Raw genomic sequence first — 14,598 nt, 5'->3', positions numbered from 1 at the left:
TAACAGCAAAGAATCAAACATCCGAATGTTGTACAATGACCTCTGCCTTTCAGAGCTTCTGGCTACACTGTGCATGGACTGTGTAGCATTTCAGTCTCTTCATTACTTCTTGTCAGACCTGGATCCCAGCCTGCAGCGCAGGAGGAAGGATGGGTTTGCTTGCTGTATAGCATGTGTGTATTGAGAGACGACTGCAAAGCAGATTGGGTGCTTCCTTTTGTGTGACATGGGAGAAAGATAGGAAATGTCTTTGCCAAAAGAAACAAGGGAGGAGGGCCTAGGTGAAGTATGGACTTGTTGGATTCCACTGTTTTAGCCAGTCTTGGGGGGCCCAATCCTGGACACACTCACTGCGAGGTAGCCCCACAAACACACTTATTACAGTTAGTAGCAAACGTTTGCGGGTTGAAGCCCTTGGCTTCCTCCCCCACGTAACTTTTGAGAAGAGCCTGTGACCTGTGTAAGCACTTTGAAGTGCAAACATGAACTAGCCCTGAACAGGAGCCAAAGAGCTCAGAGCCAAATATAACCTACCCCCAAGTTCAGGAAAGCAGCATGATCAACTCGTGTCATTTTATTGCAAGTCTCACAACATTTGATGTTTTACTTATAGCCCGGTGCCTGGAGGCAAGTGATTGAGAGAAGCTCAGGTTTCATTTTTTAAAAATAAGTTTCTACCCCTTATGGTTGCAGAGAAAATGTTAAAAATGTGTACTGAGTGCTCCTAAAGGTGCAACAAATAGAAGGCAAATAAAAAGAACCCCCACATTTTTATTTTTTAAAAGCTCATGATACTTCATGGCCTTATTCAAGATTTTTGAACATTTGGGGTTGGCACTCACTGGGGAAGTCCAGATGCCGTGATTTGGTTCAGACCCATCTCTAGCATGAGCACATTTGTTTAAAAGTATAAAAGTCACAACAATTCTAATGAAACTGGGCCCTAAAAACCCAGTGAGCAACAGCCCCTTGGCCAAAAGGAGGGCAAAGCAATAAAACAAAATAAAATGACAAAACCAGAATGAGTTAGTGCAACTCACTGGAAGACCAAATGAGTAAAGACCAATTGATCCAAACTGAAAGGCCTCATGTGGACCGTTGCTGACCTCCTCAGAGAGTGAGTTCCACATCTGGGCTCCATGGAGGGCCCTGTGTCCAGCCCAGGGCAGTGGAAGTCACGCTCACTCACATAAGGGGCACTACACACTGCGAACCCAAAGTATTTAAGAAACAAAAACATTTTAAAAAGTACTCAGGTGAAACTTGTTGCTCAGTCTGGAGCATTTCCATTACAACTGTATTTTAGAGAAGGTCACAAAATCAGCTATTAAACAGTAAGCCCCATGTTAATATGGACAAGACTCTCCTCAGAAAAGTGAGTAGAAAGCAGTAAAGGAGAAGAAACTTTTTTTTCAATATATTGCTGAGTTATGTTAAAGGAGATGCACAGCAATTACCCCAAAGCTAGTAGCTGTAGAGTTCACTAAACAGTTTCCCTATAGATGAGGAAATGCCTGCTATATTTAGTTTTACTATCACGATATGTAAGAATTTCACCAACAGAGGGCTCTTTTGCCCTTCAGATCAAAAGATTTCCTTAAAAAGCTAAGCACAGAGCCATGCTACAGGCAAATAGGAATTGAATTCACCCAGTTTTTAGGCTGATCAGTGCAAGTCTTTGAAATCAACTCTGCCAAGCACAGTTGCTTCAGCATAGATTGCACCACAGCTAAAGCTTATTATATTTACATTGCAGATTCTGAGAATGGGACAGATGTGGAGAAAGAATGAGATGAGGCCATAGTGAGGGAGACCAAAAATGGAAAATATGGGCAGGGGGAAAAATAGCAATTAATATTCCTCTGGATGGCTATACTAAAAACCAGTTTGTGAGATGTTCTATGAAATCTGCCTTAAATAAACAAATTCTGGTTACCTGATGCCAGAGCTGGTACAAGTAACTCCGGGCTCCTCTGCAAAGCTATTAGATTGGCTCTCTCTTGTGGAGAATTTTAAAAACAGCCATTCCCTTGTTTGGGGCCCTAACCTCGGGTTCCGTCCAGCCACAGATTCATAACTTGTCAGAACTCGCTCTCCCTGCTCTGGTGACACCACAACATACTGTGTGAAGGCTCAGAGTGTGCTGTTACAGGCCAGTCAACAAGGAATATTTTTATTCTAGTGCTAGGCCTGAGAGGGCCTCTAAGAGATTTCTTTCCAACCCACTCCTGATGTTGACATACAAACATGTCAGTTGTGCCAGGAACTGTATTAATTTCTTCTGTTCCCCACCCACTCCACCAAACCATCAAGAGCTCAGTTAGTCCCCCCTCCTAAGACAACATAATGCTCTAGAATGCAGGTTCTCCCTCAGTGTACAGCAGGTATGACTCGTACTCACCTGGGTGTCTGCGTCTAGTCTTTCCCTTCCTCCCCACAAACACGTAGGCGTAGTAGTGTAGAAAAAAACTCAGAGGCACCAATTTATTTTTATTAGAAAAAAAGTAAAATTAGAAATACTATGCACTGTAAAAGGTAATGCTTTTTATTAAGGATAACACACTCTTATATATATGAAAGAAACAAGGTTACTCTTAGTACAGTTATCCTGCTATAAGGATATCACAGCATGTATGTTGCAAAATTAATGTGTTTAATATAAACTGACATCTAGTGGCTGAAATTGACAATTGCAGGTTTATGCTTTGCATCCCAGCACATGACTTGCCACAGACTCACTGTCAAACTCCAGCACCACAAAGGGGACCCTAATAATGTCTTAGCAGCCAATACAAAGGCCTCTAGGACAATGGTTCTCAAACTTGTTGGTTTTTTTTTTTTTTTTGTGGACCACTTGAAAATTGCTGAGGGTCTCGGCGGACCACCTAATGATCTTTCAAAATGTTGTTTGTACCGTTAGCTAACTATTGTAAAGCACTTTGGATAAAAGTGCTATATAAAAAAAATGTAATAACTAACTTTTTTTTTGTTCTACAAATAAAAGCACACAACTCATATTTTAATATCAGTAGTCTTACCTTCCTAATGTGATGGATGTTCCCTGTCTGGGGCTGGGAAGAAGGGGGATCTCTCCCCTGCCGCGGCAGCCCCCGACATGGGGCTGGGAAGGAGGGGGGTCTTTCCCTCTCTCCCCCGCCCAGGGCCGGCTCCAGGCACCAGCTTGTCAAGCAGGTGCTTGGGGGGGCCGCTCCGGAGAGGGGCGGCACGTCCAGGTATTCGGCGGCAATTCGGCGGATGGTCCCTCACTCCGCCTGGGAGCGAAGGACCTCCCGCCGAATTGCCGCTGCAGATCGCGATCGTGGCTTTTTTTTTTGTTTTGTTTTGGCTGCTTGGGGCAGCCAAAACCCTGGAGCCGGCCCTGCCCCTGCCACAGCAGCCACAGAGCTGAGGGTGGGAAGGAGGGCCATCTCTCCCCAGCAGCTGCAGCTCTGGAGTTGGAGAAAGTTGTCTCTTTCTCTGGCCACCGCAGCCCTTCACATCCCAAATTCCCCCCACTCCTTCTTCACACCCCACTGCCCCTCCCACCTATCCCCTCTTCCCCGCAAGGCCACCACCTCACCTTACATGTCCGTCTTCTCCAGGGTCCAGGCACCTAATTAGTGGAACCACGCCTGCACAGCTCCATTAATTAGGTGGGTGGCCCTTCATTCTTGTGTGCGGCCATCCAGGCACGCACCTTAGAGGGAACTATCCACGGACCACCTGAATGGAACCAGTGGTCTGCGGACCACAGTTTGAGAACCTCTGCTCTAGAAGATGTTTATGAGATTCTAGGAGCAGCCCTGAAGCTGCTGTAAATTATGCTGAGAGCTGAAACAGCCCCTGGCTGGCTTCAGGATTGGGAGGGTAGAAAATGAGTTTTGTATACCCAGGCTGACTTGCTGTTACTCCATGAGACAGGAAATGTGTGCATGTTTTATCTGATAGAGCAACTGCATTGCATGTCCTGTTTGCATGGGGTACGCTGGCCATTTACTAGGAGCTATACAAGTTTTCTGACTGTAAAATCCCAGTTCCACTTCAGTAAAAGTTTATGTTCAGTTCTTGTTTTTGGTGTTCTCTAACCACCACAGAAAATATGTGTGACACCAAAAGAAACTAACTGGGAAATATTTTTTGGAATAGAAAGTAGAGTGAATTACCACAGCCTCACAACTGTGTACTTAATCCTTTCACTGCTGGTCATGTGCACCCTACATCTGCTGGGCTCTTAATGTTTCATTGATTTAAGTGAAATGTCAAAATATTGCCTGCCCCATCCACAGCAAGCACAATGAGTGCATTCTCCCTGCATGGACCTGGTCTGGTCAGTTGCACTCAAATTACATAATAAGAAATGGAAGGAATTCTGCATTTGTATTAGAGCGGATACAGGCTTTTGAATGTGGACTCTTGTATACCTTGTTTGTCCTTGATGCAATCGGTGTTTACCCAGGAGTCTTGTTATGTTTTATTTCTGCATGCAGATCAGTCATCCTCTTTCAGCAATACCCACATACCTACTTAGGAGTATGGTAAGAGTTATTTTGACTCCCTACTGATCAGAGTTACCTCTCACTCAATCAAATGCCCTAACAGAGAGAAAGGAAGGGTCCTCATTGTTACCTGTCTTTATGTTCCTGGCCAGTGTGGTTTTGTTTTATGTTTGTCATGTGAATTTTTAGTGCTTGTGAAAGGTGCCAGATTTACATCCCTAGAATATAAGGTTCTCCATTTAGCCACAAACAGGGACAGTCCCACTCTGTCCTGCCAAACTGCCTATATCCTGACCTGAAAGGATTTCTCTGGCAGATGAGTCTCCATGCCCATTCAACATCAGGTCCCTTTGCTGAGAGTGTTCACAGGGGGACCTATTCAGGCCAATTGCAAGTGGGGTGGCTTTGTGATGGAGACCCCTGTTCATTGACAGCTGGACAGAGACCACCAAAGTCTTTTCACATAAGCCACCAAAAAGCCATCAGATGGTAATAATGACTAGTCACTGCTGACCTGGAACAGAAAGGCTCAATATCCCATTACCAATCACCTGAATTGTATTAGTATAGTCCATGTTAATAGGTCCTAGGAGTGAAATCCTGGCCCTATTGAAATGAATGGGAGTTTTACCATTTACTTCAGTTGAGCCAAGATTTCACCCTCAGCCAATTCCTCACACAAAGTGCTGGGACATGTTTTCCCCCATGATTATTGTGATGATTTGGAAAAATCGGCTCCATCTTTCTGACCAGGATTTCGGAAAAAGCAAGGTAGACTCCACCCCTAAATGGTCCATTTCAGGTTTTACACAGGACCCAATGCATGTTGTGACAGGACTTAGGAAGTTTTTAGGTACTGGTGGTTGTGCCCAACTGGAGTGAATGTGCTTATTAATGCTGATACTCCTTTAATGTAAATAATTTGTGTATTAATTTGCAAAGCTCCCACAGTCATGTTATCCAGGGAGGACGGCCAGGAAGCCTGTAAGTTTAGCTGTTTTCACATTCACTTTAGTGTTTGTGTTGGGGGGCTAATGAATTAGCAGCTGAGTGTCTTTGCATTGTTTTAGGACTAGAATTAGACCACCTGGGTGCACTTGTCCTATTGAGAATGGAAAACAAGCTACTTATTTGGGTGTGACTCTGTACATCCTCATCACCTACAACTTTGGTTGATTGAAGTTTTGAGAGCAGAGAGCTTGAAGCATCAGCCTCTCACTATCACCACTGCAGTGCCCAAAAGCAATGTTATGGGGTAAGTTTCTAAACAATTTGGAGTTTCTTACTGTCTGAGAGTAAAGAGAAAAGTGCCTGTTAACTGTATCTGAAAGGAAACCAAAAAGATGGTCTTGTATAGGTCTTGATTGTATGAGAAAATAGCACCAGTTACAGATATTATTTTAAATCAGGCAACCCCTTGTGTGGACCCTCTTATTCTGGTTTAAAAGTGGCTCATTTAGGTTTAGCTAAAATTGATTAGGAATCAGCTTGTGTTTTTCTCCGTGTGGAATGGAATTGTATTTGAACATGAGTTTGAATTGAATTTGGAGTTGGAAAAACCCCAAAGTGAAGCTCAGTTGCGTATGTTGGATTTCACCAGGTATCCTGACCAAACTGTGAGGAAACCCCCTTGTGTATGATTTCAATGCAAGACCAATAATCATACCAGGCTCACTTGAAAAAAGACCCTGCTTCACTCAGGTTCAAGATACTTAATTGCTCTCTTGATGAATCCAAGCCAAGTTCTGACTCTCTGATGCAACATGCAAATGGAGAAGTACAGTTTTAACATAGGAATCACATCATCTTTACAGTGAAATATGGCAGCTGCTTAACAGCCACAGCAATACTACCCAGTAGTTTTTAAGACATGAAATTATAAAGATTATTATTACATCTGATAGACCCAGGAAGTACTCTGGAGAGGCAGAATGTGGCTGGGATATGGGGGTTAAACTCCTAAAGCATTTGGGTTCACTGGATGAAAGGGGCTGTGTATACGTGAGATACTCTTAGTAACGTTCACACTTTGCGCTCTCTCTGTTTTTAAAATTTATTTTCACAGAACTTTGGAGTGGATTTTCAGAGTGGCTCCTTCCAGGCCATGGACCATTATTGTTAGTTCCAGGAAACCGCTCTTCTATTTGTGTTAAGCTGTGTGAAGTTCTAGATAGCACCAGCTGCTGAAACACCCAATGTGCCATTGGTGATCCACCTGCATGAACTGACACGTGACAGTTTCTTTATATAGAAGTTTGGGAGGGGGACTCCACAGCACGTTAAAGAAACAAGAAATCAAAAATAGTGCTCCTGAAAGGATGCAGGCAGGAGTTAGAGCCATTTGTAATCTGACAGGTTTAACCAACAAACTGCTTCAACTTGCTCATCACACTCCTCATGCTGCAGTGCTTTCTCTTCCCTCTTGCCATGGAAGGGGTGCTGCTGGCTTAGGAGACAACACTTAACACAACCCCACAACTGCTATTTTTCCCATATCCTTGCTAGGTATGAAATAAATGCCCAGCACGTGCATTTGTGGATATTTGGAAGGCAAATGAATGGAATGGTAAGTGAAATGCTGTTTTCTCTGAGCTAATTATCTGATTGCTGAGTAGTCTACCTGAGTTATGACCGAATGTTCCTCCAGTGCACCTAATGCACGCTATTTGGTATGTCTGTTTTGAAGTGCTACGTTCCACTGTTGCACAGTCTGCAGCAGTGAAAGAACTATGACTAAAGGGTCTCTTTTGCTGCCAATGCAGGGGTGGGGCAGAGGGTTTGCAAGCGTAATTCCTATTAGCATTAACAGGAGTTACCCACAGAAAATCCCCGTGTTTTGAGAGAGGCATACAAGTTTATTCTCATGTCAGTCTCCCCACCTGCCTTCAGACTGTGACCAATGAAAACATAGATTAATATCTACCACCTGGGTCCTTTGCCCTCTGATAGGTGGGAATATTGTGCTATGGATCTTATAAAATCCTGGGTACAGTGCTTGTATGAGCAAGTGCAGCATGATAATTTATTAGATACAAGATAATGTTGTCTTGCATAAGAGATGGTAGCCCTTAAAGGTATGTGAACCAGAAGAGTGACATTCCAGAGATCAGGGACCAAAAATCATTTGCCTAGTGTATTGCCATAGTTATTACTTAACTATGGTATTTGTGTTCTGCTAGCAGGAAGACTTCCCAGACAACAAAGCAGTCTCCTTCTAGCCAACAAGTTTCTCTTGTGCATTGATGCTAATCTCGAAGGGAGATGATATCACAGCTTCATGAAATTATTAGAGCTACGCTCCACTAACGAGAGTAAATGTACATCAGACTTGTACTGTCCAAACGTATCACATGTTAAAACAGAGCAATTTAAAGATACATTTCAGTGGCTCCAGGGTCTGCTGACTGACTACACACAAGGCATATTAAGTGTAAACAGTCTGTGGGACAAAAATGTAATTGTATCTGTACATCAGGGCAGCCGTCATCAATTTGCTTTTGTTTGGCTTTTCATTGTGAAGCCAGACATTTTCCTAGCTACAATCAACTCTTCCTTGATATTAGAAAACACTCTGTTTTGCTGTTCTCTAGCTCAAGCACCAGGCAATTTAACTTTTTAGTTATTAACCAAAACACAAAATAGTCAGATTCATTGCAGAAAACTTTTCTTTATTTTTTTTTTCTATTTGCTTTTTGCGGGGGAAAGTGGAGGGGATTTTCATATTTGTAGACCAGAATCATTGGACCTGATTCAGACCTCACATTCACAGGCTTTGTACTGGTATAATTCCTGTACTTCAGTTCTTCCATCTATAAACAGAAGTGATTATGCTAATCCCCCTTTGTAAAGCTGCTTTGAGATCCATACATGAAAAATACTAGGAATTAATATTTTTCTTCAGACTATTTAAGGCAGATGGAAAAAATAAACTATAGAATGGTTTTTGTATTAATCAGTTGGCACTGAAGACTATTTTGAAGCTATCTTTTCAACTTTTTCTAATCCTGTACATGTTAAAGTGAATTTTTAAAATAAGTTTAGAATATTAGCACTAAAGCTGGTATTTTTCTCTTGCTTCCTGCTGTGGAGAAAAATATCCCAGCTGATAGAGCTTAGGTGTCTCTTTCATAAAACTTCTCTAATTGCACTTTTAATGTTAATGGACGGACTCTGTCCACCCTACCTCCTCTTTTCCCCAGTCAGTGCCTCAGAGGCCTTAGAACAGTTGGCTGGATTCTTTCAGTCCAGTGACCATTCCCTGTTGTGCTTCAGCAGCAAAAAGTTAGAGTTCCCCCTCCCCCCTCATCTTCACAGCCACCTCGCAAGTGGAGTCACTAGGATATGTCACTACCACCTTTTTCTTCTTTGCATTCAGGACCATCAGCACGAATACCCAGTTCTCACATTATGCAGACTGTGGGACCTATTCCTTTGGGGATGAGGCAAGTATACTCTACCTAAAACTACAACATCACCCATCTAGCTTGAATTCCTCTATTATAACCATTGACAGCATGGGTTAAAAACCCCACTCAGAGAGCTACATTTTGGCCTTTGTTGTCAGAGCAATACTATGGTTGGCGCAGAGCTGCAGATGTCCTCAGCATTTGTGCCTGTGCAGCACTCTGCGCAATTCTGCCTGTATGGTGGGCAACACACTCCACAGTACCTCTTATTGCTGATCTAACAAGCGCAGTGTGTGCTACACCCAGTGCTTGCCTACAGACGCACAGGAGGGAGCAGGGCTGGACATGCCTTGAGCCACAAGATGTGTTAGCCAGGGCTCCTGCCCAGCACTGAATTCAGCTCTGATTTCCTTTATGCCTGGCTCCCAAGTGGGAGAAGGCAGCAGAAGAGGCTCCCTACACCGTCCTTCCCCACATGTTGAACCCACAGAGTCTGAGGCAACGACGTGAGAATATTAGAGTAGCTATAGTAAAACGCGCGCACACCCTGCGTCTCTTGAATGTGCTGGATTTCAGTTGCTTAACTACAGTACTGGCTTGAGAGTTGTTATGAATATATAGATTGACATAGCCATGCCAACCTATAGGAAATCTGAATGAATTTAACAGATGATGATGTTAAAACTTACCAAGAAGCAATAAATCAACTCACAATAAATGTACTTAGTTCTATGCTGTCCTGGGGGAAGTGCTTTTGATACCAACATGGAACTGCGGATTCTTAATACGATTTGCCAAGCAATATTTGCATCACTAAAAAGCTACAGGACTGTCTTAACTGGCTACCAAAAATCTCGGGTGCACAGGTAAGTCCCTGTGGGACAACGGTCCAAAGGTATTGGGCTTTGTAGTGGGTATCTGGGTCCTCCCACTCGAAGGCAAACAGTCTCTGAGACTCCAGATCAAGGGGGATGGAAAAGAAGGCATCTTTTAAATCTATGACAGAGAACCAACTGTGATTTTTTTTTGGGAACTTGGCCCAGAATAGTATGGGGATTCGGGACAACTGGATAGGGGGCCTCTATTAACTTGTTAATCTGTTTTAGGTCCTGGACCAACCGATACTGGCCATTAGGCTTAGGCACCCCCAGGATTGGGCTATTGTATGCGGACGTACCTTCCCTGAGCCATCCATACTGCAGAAACTTTTGAATCAGAGGTTTTAATCCGATTCTAGTGGTCAACTTAAGAGGGTATTGTCGAATTCGGACCGGCCTGCTTCCTTCCTTGAGGGAAATATGCACTGGGGAAGCATTCCGGGCCCGAGCGACGCCTCCCTCCTCCGCCCAAACCTCAGGGTTAACTCCTGCCAATTGGCTCCCTCCATTCCTTCCCGGAAATTCCGGGGACTGATTTCTAGTGCTTGTCAGGGCCATTTGGTAATTGGAGGATTGCTGTTTAGGAAGTCTAACTTCCATAGTCCCATTGTCGAATGAGATTTCTGCCTGTAATTTAGTAAGGATATCTCGACCGAGGAGCGCGATGGGACAAGAAGGACTGCAAACAAACTGGTGGGAGATTTGACGGTCCCCTATTTTCACTAGGAGAGGCAAAGTTTTTTCCAAAGATGTAGTTTGTCCCTCTATGCCTTGGACCATGGCACGTCCCCGGGCTCTACCTCGGGGAGCCTTATTCAGGGGGAGCAAACTAAGGGTGGCCCCAGTATCAATAAGGGCTTCAATTGGGCGGCCCTCCACTTTAATTTTTACGTTCCTTCCCCATGGCCTGTCGCCGGGGACACTCATTTTTCCAATGTCCCTCTTCCTTACAAAAAGCACACTGATTTCGACCCAAGTGAGGGGCCCTCCCCTTTCCCAGTGGCCCTAGTCGTCCCTTAATTTTGTCCCCCCTTTCCTCACATCCTTCTCTCAGGGCCATGGCTAAAACACGGGCCCCTTTTTTCTGAGAATGGAACATTCTGTTGTTTCCAATTATATAGATCACTAGTGGTAAAGGGAACATATACCATAGTGACATTGCCCTCAGGGGCTACAGTTTCCTGCAGTGGACACAAATAATTCTGTCGCAGGGGCCCTTAGAGTACCGGGCCATTAAGGTCTTAATACTTTGTGATTTACATTTCTGCAACCATAGGGGAGGATTGGCCACGAGGTCCTGCCAAATATCTATATAAGGATATTGGTCCCAATGTTCATCCCGGGTCACAATGTTATGTACTGCTTGTACAATTTCTGATTTAAGTGTCCCTCCCTCGGGCCATTCTACCCCAAATGTCGTCCATTCAAGAGTACAAAATTTTACAAGATTGTCTTTACATAATACAATTCCATAATCAGCCTGGCGTCTAAACGCCTTCCAATTTTCCAACATACATGCCAGGGGTGTCCCGGAGAAGGTGCTCTGTCCGGACCCCATAATGCTTTATCCAAAGTTTTCTCTCTCTTTTTTTTTTTTTTTTTTCGAAACAAAAATATCAAAAGGGAAAAGGGAAAGGTATCAGATATCCACTGGATCACGAGGTTTGACTGACCCCCCTTGCAATCAAGATATCCTGGTCACCGGGTTTCCCCTCGCAGGAGTCTTGGGGCGGCTGAAGTCAGTTTAGCCTCAGACCTGTCAGTGGCACTCATTCAACTTTCACACAGATCTTTTAGTCAGTTACAATCTCGGTTTCCAACACATCATTAAAAAGAAATACAGAATTACCCATCCCAGAAACAAGAGTAATCCCTGAGATTACTCCAAGTCCCCACAATTATTACAAATGACCCATAGATTTGTGGACTAAGTTACATTAGTCATTGGCCATTACTCTTTAAGGAAAAACACAACAACAAGACATCTACAAAACGACAATAACGTTACCCACACCTCGGGGGCGTTATTCCTCAAACCCGGGAGGCAAACGCACTTTCCGCCCGAAGTGGCCGCGTCAAACAAGACATTTACAAAATGACAATAACGTTAACATACCTTCCTGTATACAGGTTACCTAGGGGATTTCCACCATGTCCGACCCACACCTCGGGGGCGTTATTCCTCAAACCCGGGAGGCAAACGCACTTTCCGCCCGAAGTGGCCGCGTCAAACAAGACATTTACAAAACGACAATAACGTTAACATACCTTCCTGTATACAGGTTACCTAGGGGATTTCCACCATGTCCGACCCACACCTCGGGGGCGTTATTCCTCAAACCCGGGAGGCAAACGCACTTTCCGCCCGAAGTGGCCGCGTCCGGCAGTCAGACTTCCCCTCCTTCCGAAGCCGTCTTGCTTCCGTGTCCTTCAGAGTTCTCTTCAGAGAGGACGCAGCCGCCCCGGCCGATTGTGACGATCTGAGGCCCGAGCAAACCAACAACTCGAGGTGGCCACTCCTCAGGATCGCCCTCGGCCGCCGGTCAGCGCCCTCTACAGGGAGAGAAGTCCCATCTGGGGTGCCATTGAGACAATAGCAAAATCCTTTAACCTCAGTAACTGTTGGGTGTGTGGAGGCCCCGGGGAATTAAATGAATGGCCTTGGGTAGCCCAGCTGGTACAGCCCAAATGGTGGCTCAGCAATTTGAGTATAGTCCACGACGGAACGGGGGTTTGGACTGAGGATAGTAGCCCCTGGCGACTTTATTCTTCTGGAATGGGTATTCTCTGCCTTAATCGAACAAGGCGGGAGGGAGTGTACTTGGGAGAAAGCAAGTGTGATTGGACTCTATCCCCAGGGTTTGATTGTTGGGACCCTTATTGTCGTCCGTATGACTGTTCTAGATATCAGGGGCGAAGGAACCAGACCCATGTGAGGCTCACCAATAATAGTTGGGTGAAATGCTCCAAACAATACTACCCTACGGCCGAGGGTTGCAGGGCGGTAGGACGGGATGGGTCCTTCGATGCCCTATTCCCGAGTTGCCAGCTAGACAATACCACTAGTAAGGACCACGTGGTATGGTGGTTTCAATGGGCATGACAGAATCAGAATGGAACTCGAGTATGGGGTTTTAAACAATTCTGGTCTAACACCAATCAACCCAAATGAGGAGTGCAATCTATCAGCACCATATAGTCCTTGACTATTTACTGGCGGAGGAAGGAGGGGTTTGTGCAAAATTAAATGAGTCTAATTGCTGCTTACAAATTGACGATAATGGAAAAGCGGTAAAGCAGCTAACAAAGGAAATGAGAAAGTTAGCCCATGTCCCCGTCCAAACCTGGGGAGGGTGGAATATGGACTGGGTTACTTCCTGGTTACCGCAACTGGGATGGCTTCGAAAAGGCTTCATCCTCTTTGTATTCTTTATTGTAACCCTATTAATCTTAGCTTGCTTTGCTCCCTGTATAGTGGCACTGATCAGACGAATGACTAATCAAATTGCATACCAGCAAATGATAGCACTGTACCAGCCAGTGAAGGCTGAAGATTGGGGGCCATAAAGCTCTCAAAATGCTTTTAAGGGGGGAGAATCCTGTTAGAGCAACAGGTCAACTATTTGCTTATAAGCCCAGCTGTCATATCAGGAGCAACGGCTGTCTCTGCAAAATACCCGCTGCAGCCCTCTGTGCAACAAGATTATGCGATAAGACAAGGTGGCCAAACCACCAGCCTAGGTGAGACAGACAGGCACTGCTATTTTAGTCTAACACATATGCCTCAGAGTGGAGTGCAGGGGGGGAGAGAAGGGGGGTGCTAAGGAAAGAGGTGATAAGTTCAAGTAAAATGTTAAACCGCATCCTGTTATATATCCATTCCCTTGCCCCTCTCTCAATCTGCATACAAGGCCTTTTGAAATGTTCCTTCCGCATATACATATAAGGTATGCATGCTAAGTTGTTTGTTGCTAGGTATAAAAAGGCTGCTCTGTACTTGTAAGGGGCTCTCTCTCTGGCATTAGCCGAGGAGAGCACCCACTCAGCTGACTGGTCAATAAAACTTAAAGCCGTCTTCTAGACTCCCGTGCCTCCTTGGGGTAATTGGGCAGCTCCAGGGGGAAACGAGCCCATTTGGCTAACACTGTGAGTGACACATTACTCAACCAAAAATAATTCAAATGTTAAACAATTCCTTAATAGCAGAAACGGCAATTCAGTTTAAAATTACCTTTCCCCAATCATTAGAATTCATAGTGAAAAATTTTCCTCTCACATGTGCTCCAAGTAAAAAGTCAGGCCTCAGTCCTGGGAAGTGCTGAACACCCTCACATCCCATTGGCTTCTGAAGGAGTAGAGGATAATCCGCACCATACAGAAGCAGCTCCTTAATGATTCAAAGTTACTTCTAATTTCTCTTGAAAATCACTGGTCGGTGGAAGTATAGATAATCCTTAAATTGCTCTAAATTTTGAACTGTAGACTTGTATCCAGCTGTGTGATCACCCCACTTTCCAGTCATGTTAGTAGCTCATGTGCCTAATGGCCCCAGTAGAGCCCTTTATGCGCCCAGACATTTGGTAAACTGCCTTCTAGGGCATGATGATTTCAAATCAGAAACAGCCCCTTTGGGAAGGTTGTTTTTGGACAGTTCCACAGGGGCCTCCCAAAGAGAACTAAAAAGGGGGGTGGGGTGGTCTGAATTTTAATATTGTCTATCATCCCAAACGTAATGCCCTGATTCATGCTGACCCCAAACTACCTTTGCCATTATAAAAGCTTTTATTTTTCAGGCTCACAGACAGATTGCTGCTAGTG

At 44.5% G+C, this 14,598-nt stretch overlaps 2 long non-coding RNA genes across 2 annotated transcripts; one reads left to right on the top strand and one right to left on the bottom strand.

Moving 5' to 3' along the window:
• Positions 1-3,350: 3,350 nt before the first annotated feature.
• Positions 3,351-10,243, top strand: LOC135983932 (uncharacterized). Its single transcript, XR_010601792.1, has 3 exons — positions 3,351-5,751; positions 6,562-7,062; positions 8,872-10,243. It is a non-coding gene; the product is annotated as an uncharacterized LOC135983932 (long non-coding RNA).
• A 1,111-nt stretch (positions 10,244-11,354) lies between these two features.
• On the bottom strand, positions 11,355-12,362 carry LOC135983933 (uncharacterized). Its single transcript, XR_010601793.1, has 2 exons — positions 12,099-12,362; positions 11,355-11,794 (listed from the first exon to the last, which is right to left on the bottom strand). It is a non-coding gene; the product is annotated as an uncharacterized LOC135983933 (long non-coding RNA).
• Positions 12,363-14,598: the final 2,236 nt, after the last annotated feature.

Source organism: Chrysemys picta, chromosome 5 (assembly GCF_011386835.1).
Source record: "Chrysemys picta bellii isolate R12L10 chromosome 5, ASM1138683v2, whole genome shotgun sequence".
NCBI classification, from domain to species: Eukaryota; Metazoa; Chordata; order Testudines; family Emydidae; genus Chrysemys; species Chrysemys picta.
The sequence above is the reverse complement of the archived record's forward strand: the minus strand, read 5'-3'. Positions and strand labels throughout refer to the sequence as shown.